General features: G+C 37.7%; 1 long non-coding RNA gene across 1 annotated transcript; it reads right to left on the bottom strand.

Moving 5' to 3' along the window:
• Positions 1–761: 761 nt before the first annotated feature.
• On the bottom strand, positions 762–15,633 carry LOC125377446. Its single transcript, XR_007219643.1, has 3 exons — positions 15,555–15,633; positions 1,739–1,793; positions 762–1,551 (listed from the first exon to the last, which is right to left on the bottom strand). It is a non-coding gene; the product is annotated as an uncharacterized LOC125377446 (long non-coding RNA).
• Positions 15,634–15,778: the final 145 nt, after the last annotated feature.

Genomic DNA, 15,778 nt, shown 5'->3' with positions numbered 1-15,778 from the left:
ATGTGATAACAGAAATAGAGAATATTCTCTGAACGAACTAATCCCTGTCTGATTGGTATTGATTACCACCAACTGGCTCCTGTGGTCTGTGGTGTAACGTCCGATACCATTGCACATCTGAACGTTGCAAAACACAAATGTTATCGTCGCGCACACAACCATCACTGTAACAATGGAACCATGAATCACATTAAGAACATTGCATGCCAATCTTGCCCAGCGGGAATCAGATATCGAGTACATCTCTATGAAATGATCACACCAAAAGTGGTCGGATGTAATGTTTAAGGAAAAAAACCTCATCACAGTCCTTGTCATAAATGAGGGATGTTTGAGCTGTCAAACTTGCTCGCTGAGACCAATTCCTAACATGCATCAACCGGATATGAATATCCTTTTGACCTGACGTTGATGTGAAGGTGGACGGTTTGAGATCCTGCCATTTTCTTGAATGTCTAATCACAACATTTCTTCACACTCCCGTTTACACTAATGTCATGAAGAAGGTCATTTTGTAACAGGCGTGGAACATTCATATACACGTTAAGATGTTGAAAAAAAAAAATTGTCATCTGGAAATGTGTTCATATTACAGTACAACGTGTCATCTGATTCCTTTACTTCAAATGCTGAAGTGACTTCATTACCCAGACGTCCTAGTTGAAGTGGAGATCGCAAATCAATGTACCATCTCATAAATCGTTTTGTACATGTAATGTTGCTCGAGCAATGTGTAATTATACTTACAACATGTAATGTAAGATGGATTCAAACATTATTCTAGAGAAGTAGGTTTAACCAAGACAATATGGCTATTCCATTTTAAATCCTAGTTTAGTGGTAGGATACCATAGACAACACACCATGACAATGAAGTTTCTTACTTTTATCTTCTCTTTCTCTTTTTAAGCACAAATCAGTGTGTATTAACACTGCAAACTGCAAACTATCGCTTCCTTTGCAATATTCAGTGCTCAGGCTGTAACAACGTCTGATATAATTACGATGTGCGATTCTACTTGCTGATGTGGACAACCCCATATATTCTCCTCTTGTTCCATAAAGCTATCATAAACCAGTACATTCTTCCACTGGTTTTATTCATCTTGTTATGTTTTTTTACTGTATATAAAGTATACGAGGTTCACTGTCTTAAAGATTAAACTAGCAATGGCTGATTTGTATAGTATAATCGAATACCAGTTTAATGAAAATTACGAATGGCTCGTCCAGGTTTCACTACTTGAACTCATGTAGATTGATGGTACACTTGCTGACATCATAATAGCTATATAAAATATAGAGTTTCGTTAGAGGTTCGTAAGTTATTTTCCTGCTGAGAATGAGCATTTGCAAATTTGCAGCGGAATAATAAAGTATTGTCTTAACCTATCTTATGTATGTATCAACACTTGACTGATCTGTGAGATCTCACAGTTAATTGCCTCTATCTTGAAAGTGTACTGCTGAACCCACACTTTTCGTCACGGGGCATCTTGATGTGATGAATATTGTATATCTGGTACAGGAGGCCCAGTGCTCTTGCACAGTCTACAATGCAAACACGAAAACGTCGTTTTTCCGTATATAGGCAATGGTTAGAACAAGCAATAAATTTCATTACAATTGATTAAATGGTGCCCGTTCAGAATGTGTCCGGAAACTCCAACAACGTTTAATAGCAAACTTTGTAATGTATATACATTCAAGAAACATATCAGTGGTATTCTCCACTCACCTTCAATGGCGAAGTAATCTGATCGTCACCAATAGCACTTGGGTGGTAGGCATATCTGTGAACAATTACACCGCTGTAAATAAGGGCAACCTTTGACTCGCCAACAGATAACATGTCTGTTATTAGTACTCGTTGCATCAACGTGCAAGCATATTTGAAGCACTCGGCATCAGTCAATCTTGAAATATTTATTTTTTCCCAAACTTATTTGAGTAAGCAAAACCATTTCTTAACAAATAAAAACAGGATTACATATATTTCTAAGTGCAGCTAGAATAATATATTGTTCACACACATACGATACGTATACGCACACGCACACGCACACACAAAATCATGTCAGGTCATCATAAATGATAACAGATTAGGAGAGAGAAACATGGATGATGTTGGTGGAAAGTGTGATGTCTCAAGATACATTGTAAACATGAAACGTCCTTAACTTCAAATAAAAAAACTGCCAAAAACGTTCACCATCAACGCCCCGAGTATCGTGATTGTCGGAGTGTGCTGCTGGTACCTGTGACGACACTTTCGGCCATGAATATTCTGGTCTTGGGTTGGAACTGGGCTAGTTACATTGGCGTCGTGCCCAGAGTGACAAGATAAATGCATCTCAATGCATAAAGTCATAGCAGAGCGCTGCAAAGTTGGTAAACTCTCGCTGTGGATATTGTGGTATTGCGTGTACTGTGCCAGTATGTGGGAATATGTGGTTAGCATGCTCGTTGCAAGGGTGCTCGACACCAGTTGTGTTAGGATATGTGTGGGTAATGCAAGAAACACGTCCCATTTTAATTCTGGAAACCCAAAAGTCCAGAAACTCTACGCTCTTTGCCCAGTCTCGGTTAAAGGTATTTACAAAATTAAACATGCCGTTTTCTACGGAACATACCAAGGAAGAAAAAATGAAAAAAAAATTGTTTAAAAACTCAATATTTAGACTATGTCGCCCATGGGCCTGCCCATGGGCGAAGTGTGGCCCATGGGTAGGCCCATGGGCAGGCCCATGGGCGAGAATATGTTCCTCTACTTAAAACTCATGTTTTTGTTTCGCAAATACATTTAATGTATTCATTCAAGTATCATGACACAAAATTTAACTCATTTTAACTTAATTCAACGATTTTATAGCGATATTGAAATATTTCGCCCATGGGCGAGAAAAAGGTTTGGCCCATGGGCGAGAATATGTTACTTTACTTAAAACTCATGATTTTGTTTCGCAAATACATTAAATGTATTTATTGAAGTATCATGACACAAAATTTAACTCATTTTAACTTAATTCAACGATTTTATAGCGATATTGAAATATTTCGCCCATGGGCGAGAAAAAGGTTTGGCCGATGGGCAGGCCCATGGGCGAGAATATGTTCCTTTACTTAAAACTCATGTTTTTGTTTCGCAAATACATTTAATGTATTCATTCAAGTATCATGACACAAAATTTAACTCATTTTAAATGTACATCACGTGACAAATGTTAATATCCAATCCGTCTGTCTGTCTTTTCAGCTAGTTTATTAGCTATTTTATTTATTACTTATCAGCTAGTACCTCCGATGAAATAGTTCTTTACAAACATTGGTACCAAACATCCACATCCTCCAATTAGTATATACTAGTTTCTCATGCATGAACTTTTATTAAAATAGTTTAATAAGATATGTTGTACTTCATGATAAGTTACTTGTACAAACAGAAGATGGTTATGCCTGATATCCGCATCCTTGTGGAGATTATCCTAACACGTCCCATTTTAATTCTGGAAACCCAAAAGTCCAGAAACTCTACGCTCTTTGCCCAGTCTCGGTTAAAGGTATTTACAAAATTAAACATGCCGTTTTCATGGGAACATACCAAGGAAGAAAAAATGAAAAAAAAATTGTTTAAAAACTCAATATTTAGACTATGTCGTCCATGGGCCTGCCCATGGGCGACGTGTGGCCCATGGGCGAGAATATGTTCCTCTACTTAAAACTCATGTTTTTGTTTCGCAAATACATTTAATGTATTCATTCAAGTATCATGACACAAAATTAAACTCATTTTAACTTAATTCAACGATTTTATAGCGATATTGAAATATTTCGCCCATGGGCGAGAAAAAGGTTTGGCCCATGGGCGAGAATATGTTCCTTTACTTAAAACTCATGATTTTGTTTCGCAAATACATTAAATGTATTTATTGAAGTATCATGACACAAAATTTAACTCATTTTAACTTAATTCAACGATTTTATAGCGATATTGAAATATTTCGCCCATGGGCGAGAAAAAGGTTTGGCCCCTGGGCAGGCCCATGGGCGAGAATATGTTCCTTTACTTAAAACTCATGTTTTTGTTTCGCAAATACATTTAATGTATTCATTCAAGTATCATGACACAAAATTTAACTCATTTTAACTTAATTCAACGATTTTATAGCGATATTGAAATATTTCGCCCATGGGCGAGAAAAAGGTTTGGCCCATGGGTAGGCCCATGGGCAGGCCCATGGGCGAGAATATGTTCCTTTACTTAAAACTCATGTTTTTGTTTCGCAAATACATTTAATGTATTTATTCAAGTATCATGACACAAACTTTAACTAATTGTTACTTAATTCAACTATTTTACGGAGTTATTAAAATATTTCGCCCATGTTTTCGTCAGTCCCTTTCAAGCATCAACTAATTATAACTGTTTGCAAAATATATTGTATCATGTGAAATATACTTTATATTATATCATTACATTACTATTTAAAAAGGGCTTTTGGTTGGATGTTTCCTTTAGTTCTACAAATTTCACCTGTTTTACATATTGTAGCGATCTTTAATGAACCCGGCCTTACCTCTCAAAACGTTTTGACAGTTTATCATACGAATTCATGAGCGTGTACTTAAATTCATTGGAGTTATTTTCCACAACATTAAATTTTAGTTAGTTTCTATTTCATTTCCCATTTTATGTCCCGTTGATACATCACACTGGGCAATTACGTGACACTAGGTATGTAATATACAGGTACGCGTGCGCGTATTTTAATGAAAAAAACTATTCGTCTTTTATTGCATAACGTTTGGCTGAATATCTTACATTCTAACGAAATCTCGAAATAATTATTTAATTACATGCGGTTTCGAACTGACCAGTAGGAATTATGTTTCAATGCGATTGAAGAAAACGTGAGTGAATATTGTGACACTAAAGCAACTTTTAACTGCATTGTCACTTTTGGTATGAAAATGGTAACAGTTGAGAAAAAACAACAGCCTTCTTATGATAATTCTCATTAGTACGTTGTATCTAATTACAGTGTCGGCCTTATTTACAGGTGATTCTACAATACCTGCTCTCGGTCAATTACGATCTACCACACCACGCGTGAATAAACAGTTATGCAGGTGTTGGTGTGGGCAACTACCTAGCCTGAAAATGTTTATTTTTTTTAGGATACATGTTTTACAAATGTTCGTTGATATGTGGATATATTAAGCACAAAGACAAAAAAATGTTTATGAAAGATGAATTAGTGCTTTGATATATTTATCGAGATGTGTATCATCGTTTAATAGGGTCATTCAATAAACGTATGTTTGGAGGAGATATCAAAGGAGCCGCCCAATATACACAGTGTCGTCCGGTGAACTACCCCCCCCCCCCCCCCCCGTCCATTAGAGTTATGTAATCGGTACACAAATATATTTGATGCGGTGTCAGTGCGGAAGGAGTTTGAATTACGTCCGCCACTTGCCACAGAAATCCTGAAAGTGTAGAAACAATAAACAAGGTCAATCCGTACTAATTACCGAGTGACTCACGCAACAACGACTGTCAATAGGGAAAATGGTGAAAACAAATTGAAATAGATTTTAATAAAACATTATTGTACTAAATAACTCGCAAAAGCGGTGCCTAAAATTGTTTGACCGTGTTATGTGTGTTGTAAACTGACGAATAGCAAGTAATTGTCATGCTGTACGCATGGTTCCATATACAAATTCAGTTATACAACCGGTATGAAACTGAGAACTTAGATACCAAGTACAACCTGCATTCACACACGGAAGCAATATACTTGTGTGTATGCCCTCGTCTCTAACAAATGTATCACTAAAGTATTTGCATTGTAATAAATATAGTAATGATAAAACTTGGTAATTTGGTAGGTCTCCGACAGATATGATTTTCAGTTTTTTTACACCTTTGATTGATACGGATTACGTACATGTAGTCTAGTCACTGTCTCTAATGTATCTGCTTGTTAGAAATTTCAAATGTCTTGTTATAGCACTGTTCCTAAAATACGGCAGTTTCTTTTATCGGGTATAAATAGTTGATTCGTCTTGTCACGCAGTCATTTTTACTTGATCGAATGATTTCCACAAAAAAATTACGGCAGAGAGTTTTGTATTTTATTATATTTTTAGAAGATTTTAGAAGATGCTTACATCACTGTATCTCAGAACGTAAAACTGATAACATTCAAACATGTTATTAGTACACAGTTAATTGTTACATATAATTTCCTGCATATTCCTTTTTGAACAAAAAGCCTACATGTATACTGATATCGGTGTCCACTGTTAAAAGGGTATTAGTGCAGTCAGCCATGGTAAATGGAGAGACAATAATAAGGTGATTAATTATAGTCTGTTGCAGAATATGCGGTATAAGTGTAGTCATGGATACATATACACATTACACATATACAGATGAAATACACGATATGATGCAGTGCAAGAACAAATTAAGATACGGTTTCTATTAAAAATATTTATACGATTTTGGATTTAATTAGCATGTTTAAATTTTCATGCCAACACGGCTGAGATACAGCATCGGCATACTCAACTGAAGTTGTTTTCTGCCGGTCGTAAGTTCATTGTTTGACTGAGCACACTCGTGTCGGGGTTGCGATATTTTCTTCTCTTTGTTGGCAGCCTGCCACCGGTCTGAATTTTGAGAAAGGTCTCAGCATGGGACTGTTAATTACTTCTTAATGATGTCTACAAGCTTACAAACTTGTAGATGTTGGGTGCGGTTAGGACCAAACTTTTTCAGCTCAGAGTGTTAGTGGTCCTGGAACCCATAGTGTCAAACAGGTTCTGCACAAAACGTCCATCAGATTCTACTGTTCAGCAACATTGTCACTGAATTTCAGAACTCTGGCATGATATAATAATCAAGGATTTCGAAGGTGAACGAGGGGAAAGGCAGACGCACGTGGATTTACCCTCAGGTTATTATTGTCTTGAGTTCACATTTTGGGGCATTTCATATACTAATTGAACAGAGTTCACCTGCACATGTCCACTTTAGTGATACAGACTGTAACCAAAAATGCAATGAGCCGTAGCTCTTAATCCCTTATAACAACGGTAACAACAACCAGGGTGAGGACACAGTAAGGTTAAACCGTGTCCAACAGACAATCTGAGGTGGCTATCTCCCATCAAGTCAGCTCTGTTTTTAAGCGCATAGTTATGATTTTACATATTGAAATAAAAGGAATTTAAAAAATTATATTTAACAAACCTACACATTGCCAAATACAAAACTTTATAACCCTTTCTAGACTTCGTTCCAATTAACCTGGATCATTCAACTCGCTCGCGAAGGTCGTATGCGACTTTAAAGTGAATACGTCTACAGTGTACAAGTAACTTTTAACTGTATCATATATACTCGTGATAAGCAATTATTTTCGTTCCTAATTCGAATGAGCACATTCTGAGGCTAAATCTGAAAAAGGACAGATAAAATATTTCTTTGTACAATGCAAACGATACAAACGTAGCGGCTGATAATAGAGACAATGATTTAATAATCTGAAATATATCAAGTGTTCTCGTTCAATCTATTGTACATATTGAAGTGATTGTAAAGTTTCAAGGAGTACTAAAATGTTGTGGTATTATGAATGTATTTAGAATATGAATAGCGAAAAACAGTCACCATATCGGATGTACATGTATAACTTGTCTTCCAACACCACGGTTGTGCCGAGGCCCATGGTAATAAAACTAATCGGTCCCATAAAAGGAGCAAATAGTTTCGCAGATACTTCTTGCTATGGTTCACTCCCAATTGTCAGACGACCTAATCATCAGTCAGACCAGTCAGGTGTGACCAACGTACCTGCCTGGTTTTGGCTCCTAATTACTGAACTGCCCAATACGGCCATACTGTGGGCAGAGTAAGCGGCCTCGTTGAGTGATACAGACTAACCAGATTATGATTGTGTTTGTAAGTTGCGTTTAATCTGTGTCGGGTTGCAGTTGTTTTGTAAGTCAAGACTAGGGGTAGTTTTTTAAATGAAACCTTTTGAGTTTGTTTTGCATTCATTTCATTAAATACATTGTTAGGTAGAATAATAACACGTTATATGGATTAAACATCTCCCTAATCTGAGTATAATCTCACATGTACTCTAAGTACCGTACTATATTACTTTGCGGAGACACTGAGTATAATTTTTTAGTTGGCATTGTATGCTGTCTGAATGACTTTACACAAATCCCTGCATTCAATAGACCCGTGAAGATCTTCAACAAACCATTCTTGGCGTAAAAGGGCGACAGCGCTTGTCGTAAGAAGCGACTACCGGGATCGGGTGGTCAGACTCGCTGACTTGGTTCATGCATGTCATCGTATCCCAATTGCGTGGATCGATGCACATGATGTCAATCACTGGATTGTCTGGTCCAGACTCGATTATTTACAGACCGCCGTCATACAGCTGAAATATTGCTAAGTGTGGCGTTATACAACTAACAAACAAACAAAACACAAAAAGAGAAAGTGTATGAGTACTAAAACTTGCAATAGATATGCGTACCCTACGTACACACATGAGTCCCATTCGACAGTCTACAACACACGAATAACTGTCAAACAAGTTTGGGTACCCCTTCTGTTCAGGCAAGTTATTTAGTTCGATAATTTTGTATTAAAATCCTTTTCAATTTGTTTTCATCCTTTTTCCTTATTCCATGCATGTTTATGTTGCTACATCTTATTGCTCATGTTTCCAAGTATTGTAAAACACTTTAATGTTTCTCCTTCTTAATCTAACGTTATAACATTTCCGGTCATTGCCATCATCTAATGCACAAGAGATGATACCAAGACATATTTTATTCGGTTTTATGGTCTATGCGGTCTTACAATTGATTTTATTAGTCATTAAATCTTATGTCTAGTAAATATTTTCACAAACAGGGCTGTTAACTGATATAAGGAATGTAACATCCAGTTGAGGACTGAATACGACGTACGTTAGTCTGGTAACGACATTTCTACAATTAATATTTTGAATAAGCCGTTAATACGCCAGTTGTGACAGGGATGATGGTATGGTAGATGTAGCAGACATATTGACAGCCGTTGTTACGCGAGTCACTAGGTTATTAGTACGGCATTGGCCTTGTTGATTGGTACTATACTTTCTGTGGCCACTGGCGGACGTAATTCAAACTCCTTCCACACTGACATCGCACCAAATATATTTGTGTACCGATTACATAACTCTTACTGACAGGGTAGGGTGGTAGTTCACGCGAAACGGACGACACTGTGTATATTGAGCGGCTCCTTTGATATCGCCTCACAACATACTTTTAATGAATGACCAATTAAACGATGATACACATCAGGATCGTGGAGAAAATACAAGCTTCGTTCGCGTTGAATATATATATCAAGGCACAAATTCATCTTTCATAAACCTTTTGTGTCTTGGTGCTTAATATATCCACATATCAACGAAAATATGTAATACATGTATCCACAAAAATATACATGTACAGGCTAGGTATTTGCCCACAGCAACACCTGCATAACTGTTTATTCACGCGTGGTGTGGCAGATTGTAATTGACCGACAACAAGTACTGTAGATTCACCTGTAAATAAGGCCGACACTGTAATTAGACACAACGTACTAATGAGAATATGAGAATTATCATAAGAAGGCTGTTACGTTTTTCTTAACTATTACCATTTTCATACCAAAAGTGACAATGCAGTTAAAAGTTGCTTTAGTGTCACAATATTCACTCACGTTTTCCTCAATCGCATTGAAACATAATTCCTACTGGTCTGTTCGACACTGCTTGTAATTAAATAATTATTTCGAGATTTCGTTAGAATGTAAGATATTCAGCCAAACGTTATGCAATAAAAGACGAATAGTTTTTTTCATTAAAATACGCGCACGCGTACCTGTATATTACATACCTAGTGTCACGTAATTGCCCAGTGTGATGTATCAACGGGACATAAAATGGTAAATAACTAAAAAATAATGTTGTGGAAAATAACTCCAATGAATTTGAGTACACGCACATGAATTCGTATGATAAACTGTCAAAACGTTTTGAGAGGTAAGGCCGGGTTCATTAAAGATCGCTACAATATGTAAAACAGGTGAAATTTGAAGAACTAAAGGAAACATCCAACCAAAAGCCCTTTTTAAATAGTAATGTAATGATATAATATAAAGTATATTTCACATGATACAATATACTTTGCAAACAGTTAGTTGATGCTTGAAAGGGACTGACGAAAACATGGGCGAAATATTTTAATAACGCCCTAAAATAGTTGAATTAAGTAAAAATTAGTTAAATTTTGTGTCATGATACTTGATTAAATACATTTAATGTATTTGCGAAACAAAAACATGAGTTTTGAGTAAAGAAACATGTTCTCGCCCATGGGCCTGCCCATGGGCCAAACCTTTTTCTCGCCCATGGGCGAAATATTTCAATATCGCTATAAAATCGTTGAATTAAGTTAAAATGAGTTAAATTTTGTGTCATGATACTTGAATGAATACATTAAATGTATTTGCGAAACAAAAACATGAGTTTTAAGTAAAGGAACATATTCTCGCCCATGGGCCTACCCATGGGCCAAACCTTTTTCTTGCCCTGGGCGAAATATTTCAATATCGCTATAAAATCGTTGAATTAAGTTTAAATGAGTTAAATTTTGTGTCATGATACTTCAATAAATACATTTAATGTATTTGCGAAACAAAATCATGAGTTTTAAGTAAAGGAACATATTCTCGCCCATGGGCCTGCCCATGGGCCAAACCTTTTTCTCGCCCATGGGCGAAATATTTAAATATCGCTATAAAATCGTTGAATTAAGTTAAAATGAGTTAAATTTTGTGTCATGATACTTGAATGAATACATTAAATGTATTTGCGAAACAAAAACATGAGTTTTAAGTAGAGGAACATATTCTCGCCCATGGGCCTGCCCATGGGCCTACCCATGGGCCAGACTTCGCCCATGGGCAGGCCCATGGGCGACATAGTCTAAATATTGAGTTTTTAAACAATTTTTTTTAAATTTTTTCTTCCTTGGTATGTTCCCATGAAAACGGCATGTTTAATTTTGTAAATACCTTTAACCGAGACTGGGCAAAGAGTGTAGAGTTTCTGGACTTTTGGGTTTCCAGAATTAAAATGGGACATGTTAAGAGTACTCGGAACGCCGTCAAGTGATGGTGGCTGATGCGCTGGGGTCATTTAAACCATTAGCCCCCGTGCACTGACGACACACAACAATAACTTTCTCTGATACTGGTTGTAAATGCCATGGCTAGTTGGCTAAAGCAGAGGCTGGCTGGACAGAGTGTTAATTAATTATTCTTGAGTTAATATTAATTACCTTTTACATATTTAATAAAGGTTCTGCATTTTGAAGGATATAAAACCCCCAGGGAGATATCCCAATTCTCCTTAATGTGCGCCATTATAAGCAATCTATTGAAAGAACCCCATGATGTATTTTTACCACAGATAAAAAACTCGGAGTGACTCTGTGGTCACGTGGTTCAGTTCGATTTATTTTATAAATATAACAAGTTCTTACTATGAAGTTCAAAGCTGCGCATGGAAAGACGGAGATGTAGTTACTGCTAGCAGTGTTCCAAGACAAACATATTACACACGACCCCTATATATCAAGGACTTGAGGCGTAATCGCCAATATAGTTCAGTGATAACAGCTGTCTTCACGTGGACAAGGGGCCATGACACTGATGCGCCAGTTTTGTCCAATCATAGTGAGGTGTATATGATCACCTCACGTTAAGGCATGCGTCTGATAATACAACACGATAACTATGTCTGCATGCACGTTAATTTCGCATAAGAAATAATCTAGTTCATAGGGTACTTTTTTGTTGAATGTATGCTATACATTTAAAATGTGTATTCATGTCATGTAATTATAAGGTGGATCTAAATGCAAAAGAGGAATTAGACGTTAAACCAAGGGCTCCCCATATTATTATTCATCTTGAATCAACCTTCCTTCACTGAATGTGACAAAAGTGTTCAGCACTCTCAAACTAGGATTATAGGATTGATTATCCTTCAAAACGTAATACCAGGCCATGGTATATCTGTTTTATTGTTTAACGTTACATTCGAGAAAATTACACCTACATGATGGTAAAAAAATAATGTAAATAATCAAATCTGTACCAGGACATTCAGTGGTTGACATCATTAGCATCGATCTATGCAATTGGGATGTGATGATATTAATCAACCAAGTCAACCAAAAGATCCTGTAAGGCGCCTTATGCTACAGAGCACGAATGATCACGGGGGAGATCATAATAAGGCTGATCATGTGCGAGCGACTTGCAAAAGTATAAAAGTTATGTCAAGAACAGATTATTTTGACACTAGTAATAGATGGGTAACCTATTGATATACGAATGATCTTTATCAAGATTTCGAACGAATGAGTAGCAGAGCCTGAACATCAATTGTGATAATGTGTGATACAAGCAACTTAAACATGATTTTCTTGATATAAATGTGTTGCAGATAACTATAAAGTATACAACTGCACAGGCTGATGAGCAGAGAAACATCTTTTAATACGAGAAAACATTGACTCGCTATTAGATCACCTGGAAGGTCTGCAGATGTATCGAAGTAAAATATGAGATACGTACAAAAGAGTTCAACGTACACAAAATCAATCGATATTGAATCCAAACTGAAGTACAAAAGAAACGTTACACCTATTTCGCAGCAAAAATCAAATTAAAACCATGCTGAGTTTCAGCATTAAAGAAATATTCTGAGCAAACATGACATTAACGTGTCGCAAAAAATAACCCGATCCCCGTGTACTTCGATTTTGGTGATAGTCATGAAAAAAGGCATGTATAGCCGTTTACATGTGTCGTTTGTGCTATAAAAACTGATAGATCGAGGTTAATAGTATTATTGTAGTGAAAGAACACCAAATAATGCCGAAATTAATTGCAGCGCAACGAGGGTGAGCCATTGGTATGTCACAGTTGTGGGCAACAAACAGTCCCGTCGCTCAAACCTTCAAACCACAGCAGCATCACATCAATCGACAACGTTGCTATAAAAACTGATAGATCGAGGTTAATAGTATTATTGTAGTGAAGGGACACCAAAAAAAATGCCGAAATTAATTGCAGCGCAACGAGTGTGAGCCATTGGTATGTCACAGTTGTGGGCAACAAACAGTTCCGTCGCTCAAACCACAGCAGCATCACATCAATCGACAACGTCGATCGAGAACTGTGCAACTTCGGCACCGACGTGGCTGGGTTCGGCTTATGTTTGGTGATGAGAGTAGATGAAAATTGTTTAATGCCGATGGTAGAGTCAGGGTAGATGGAAGGAAGGATGAACGGCAAGCCCAAGCATGTGTCCAGGAACTTCATCCGTTTGGAGGCGGTGGCATAATGGTATAGGGAGGCATGTGTGGCCAGCAAGAGACTCTGTTATTCAACATTCAATGTTATTTGAATGCCAGCATTCAGGGGTGCATTTCTTCTTTTTGTTTACTAGGATGGGTGGTAGCGGGAATATTCGTGCATTCAAACACTTTGTCTTTACCCAATGTATGCCAAAATGCAGGGTTCAAGATCTAAGTTATTAGAGACAGCAATGTTTTCGTGCTTGGGAAATACCAGGCTTTTGATGAAATACATCTCACCCCAGAAATGTGAAGGATAGACGCATTCAACAAAGGAATGCTGCTTAAATGTTGAAAACCAAGAATGTCAAAACCATCTGAACCATTAGTATTGTTGATAATTATTATCTACCTTAATGCATAAACTCTCCACTTTTGATTTAATGCAGTATTCATGATAACATTGGGAATGTGTCGTCTTAACCGTGAAGCACGCCAAAAGGCTACTGGCATGCTTCAAAACTATTAGAGCTCAGCGAGAGGTAGCCAATATGTTTGTTATTTGTAGACACACGATGCTAGTGATCGGCCCAGAACAGGGCACCCGGTTCGACTAATTAATAAAACACCAAGTTTTAAGAAATCGAACTCAACAGCCAAAATCAAATTAATGTTTACTTGCGCCAGGCCACCAGCTTACAAGCTTCTGACCAGACGAATCATTTCCACACTTGGCTACCACGCGTTGTACCAGCTTTATACGCCACATTCTGGCTAGACCCAATGGTATTTAGATCGTAGAAACTGGGGAACCTCCGATGGTCCCATGAAATTATTTTAGATGAGTCAAGATTCACTTTCGACTTTCTGGATAGGCGTGGACGTGTCTTGGGGCGTCCAAATGCCAGAACTGTGCTGCATATTGTGCATTGAAGGTTCACAGGACAATAATACCGGGACAACCGGAAGCCAATGGGTGTGCTCTTTTGAGCTCCATGCTGGTCCACGTTTTTCTCTTCAAGTCGATAACACTCACCGTACACCTATCGTAACTGTCTAACCCCAGCAGCTAAACGTCACCAGAATGCAATAAGCAGCAATGAGTCTTGACCTTTTCCCGGTTAGCGAACGTTTAGGACATGATCGGGAGACGTCAAAGACCACCCACTACGATAGTTGTACTGTTCAAGGCGATGCAAGGAGAGTGGAGCAGGAAGACTCCCTGAAAGTGTCATTAGGAAATTGACTCAGACCATAACACGGCGTCTGTAGGAATGGTTGACCAATCTTGTCGGCTTGATCAATTATTGATCAAGTCATCTCAAACGTACATTGGGCGGTCGGGTAGCCTAAGTTAAAGGGTTCGCTCGTCACGCCGAAGAACCGGGTTCGATTCCCGACATGGGTACATTGTGTGACGACCATTGTTGGTGTCCCCCGCCGTGATATTGCTGGAATATTGCTAAAAGCGGCGTAAAAACATACTCACTCAATCACTCACTCACTCAAACGTACATTTGTTGTCGTCTTTCTTGATTGTTTTCACCGTTACAATATGCACCCCCGTCACCCCTATCAACATGTTCTGCTGGGTGTCACGGTATGCCTTCCGATACCCATTGCCATCCATCGGTGCCTCTTTGTATTTCTTAAATCATTTTTTATTGACGAATGTACCCTGCTTTTTACAATATACAAAGAGTATGTTTCAGGTATATAAAGTCGTGTATGAAGTAAGTATATTTCGGGTATATCAGTTTGTGTCAACTTGATATAGGAGCCAAAAAGCCTGAACTGTTTTAGAGAGAAAATAACAGTTTTCAATAGGTACCTACCGTCGATATGAAGCCATTAATAACGCTGGGTCAGCATCAAAGTTCTAATGTAATTCAGTGCGAGTGAGTGTTATCTGTATCTAGGATAAGAACATTAAAGTGTGTAACTGTATGAGTGGCTTGCCTATCTAAGTTGCAAAGCGAAAGTAGGAATGCTCTGAAGCTACGTAGCACGGATATTCTACCTCTGCAGTACATTAACATTAACAATTGTACCACGTTTGACTATCTGATATTATATTGATACACACATTTCAGTTCTGAATATCGAAGAGTTACCTGTGCAAAGGGGGCGAGGCTGGAGACGAGACTCAACGCACCTACCTGGACAGGTAACGTTCTTCACAGTGATATGCAGGTCACCTCAGGGTGATAACGCGGAGGCGCTATCTCACTACAACTGTGTTAAAACTGAAGTATATTTATATTTATAACTATGTTGCCGCCATCAGTTACCTTTTTTCTGATGCCCGTAGATGCATTATGCATTTACACGTAGACAA

This window comes from Haliotis rufescens, unplaced genomic scaffold, assembly GCF_023055435.1.
Source record: "Haliotis rufescens isolate VD_foot unplaced genomic scaffold, xgHalRufe1.0.p SCAF_9, whole genome shotgun sequence".
Classification (NCBI taxonomy): domain Eukaryota; kingdom Metazoa; phylum Mollusca; class Gastropoda; order Lepetellida; family Haliotidae; genus Haliotis; species Haliotis rufescens.
Note: the sequence above shows the minus strand (reverse complement) of the source record. Positions and strands in the feature narration are given on the sequence as shown.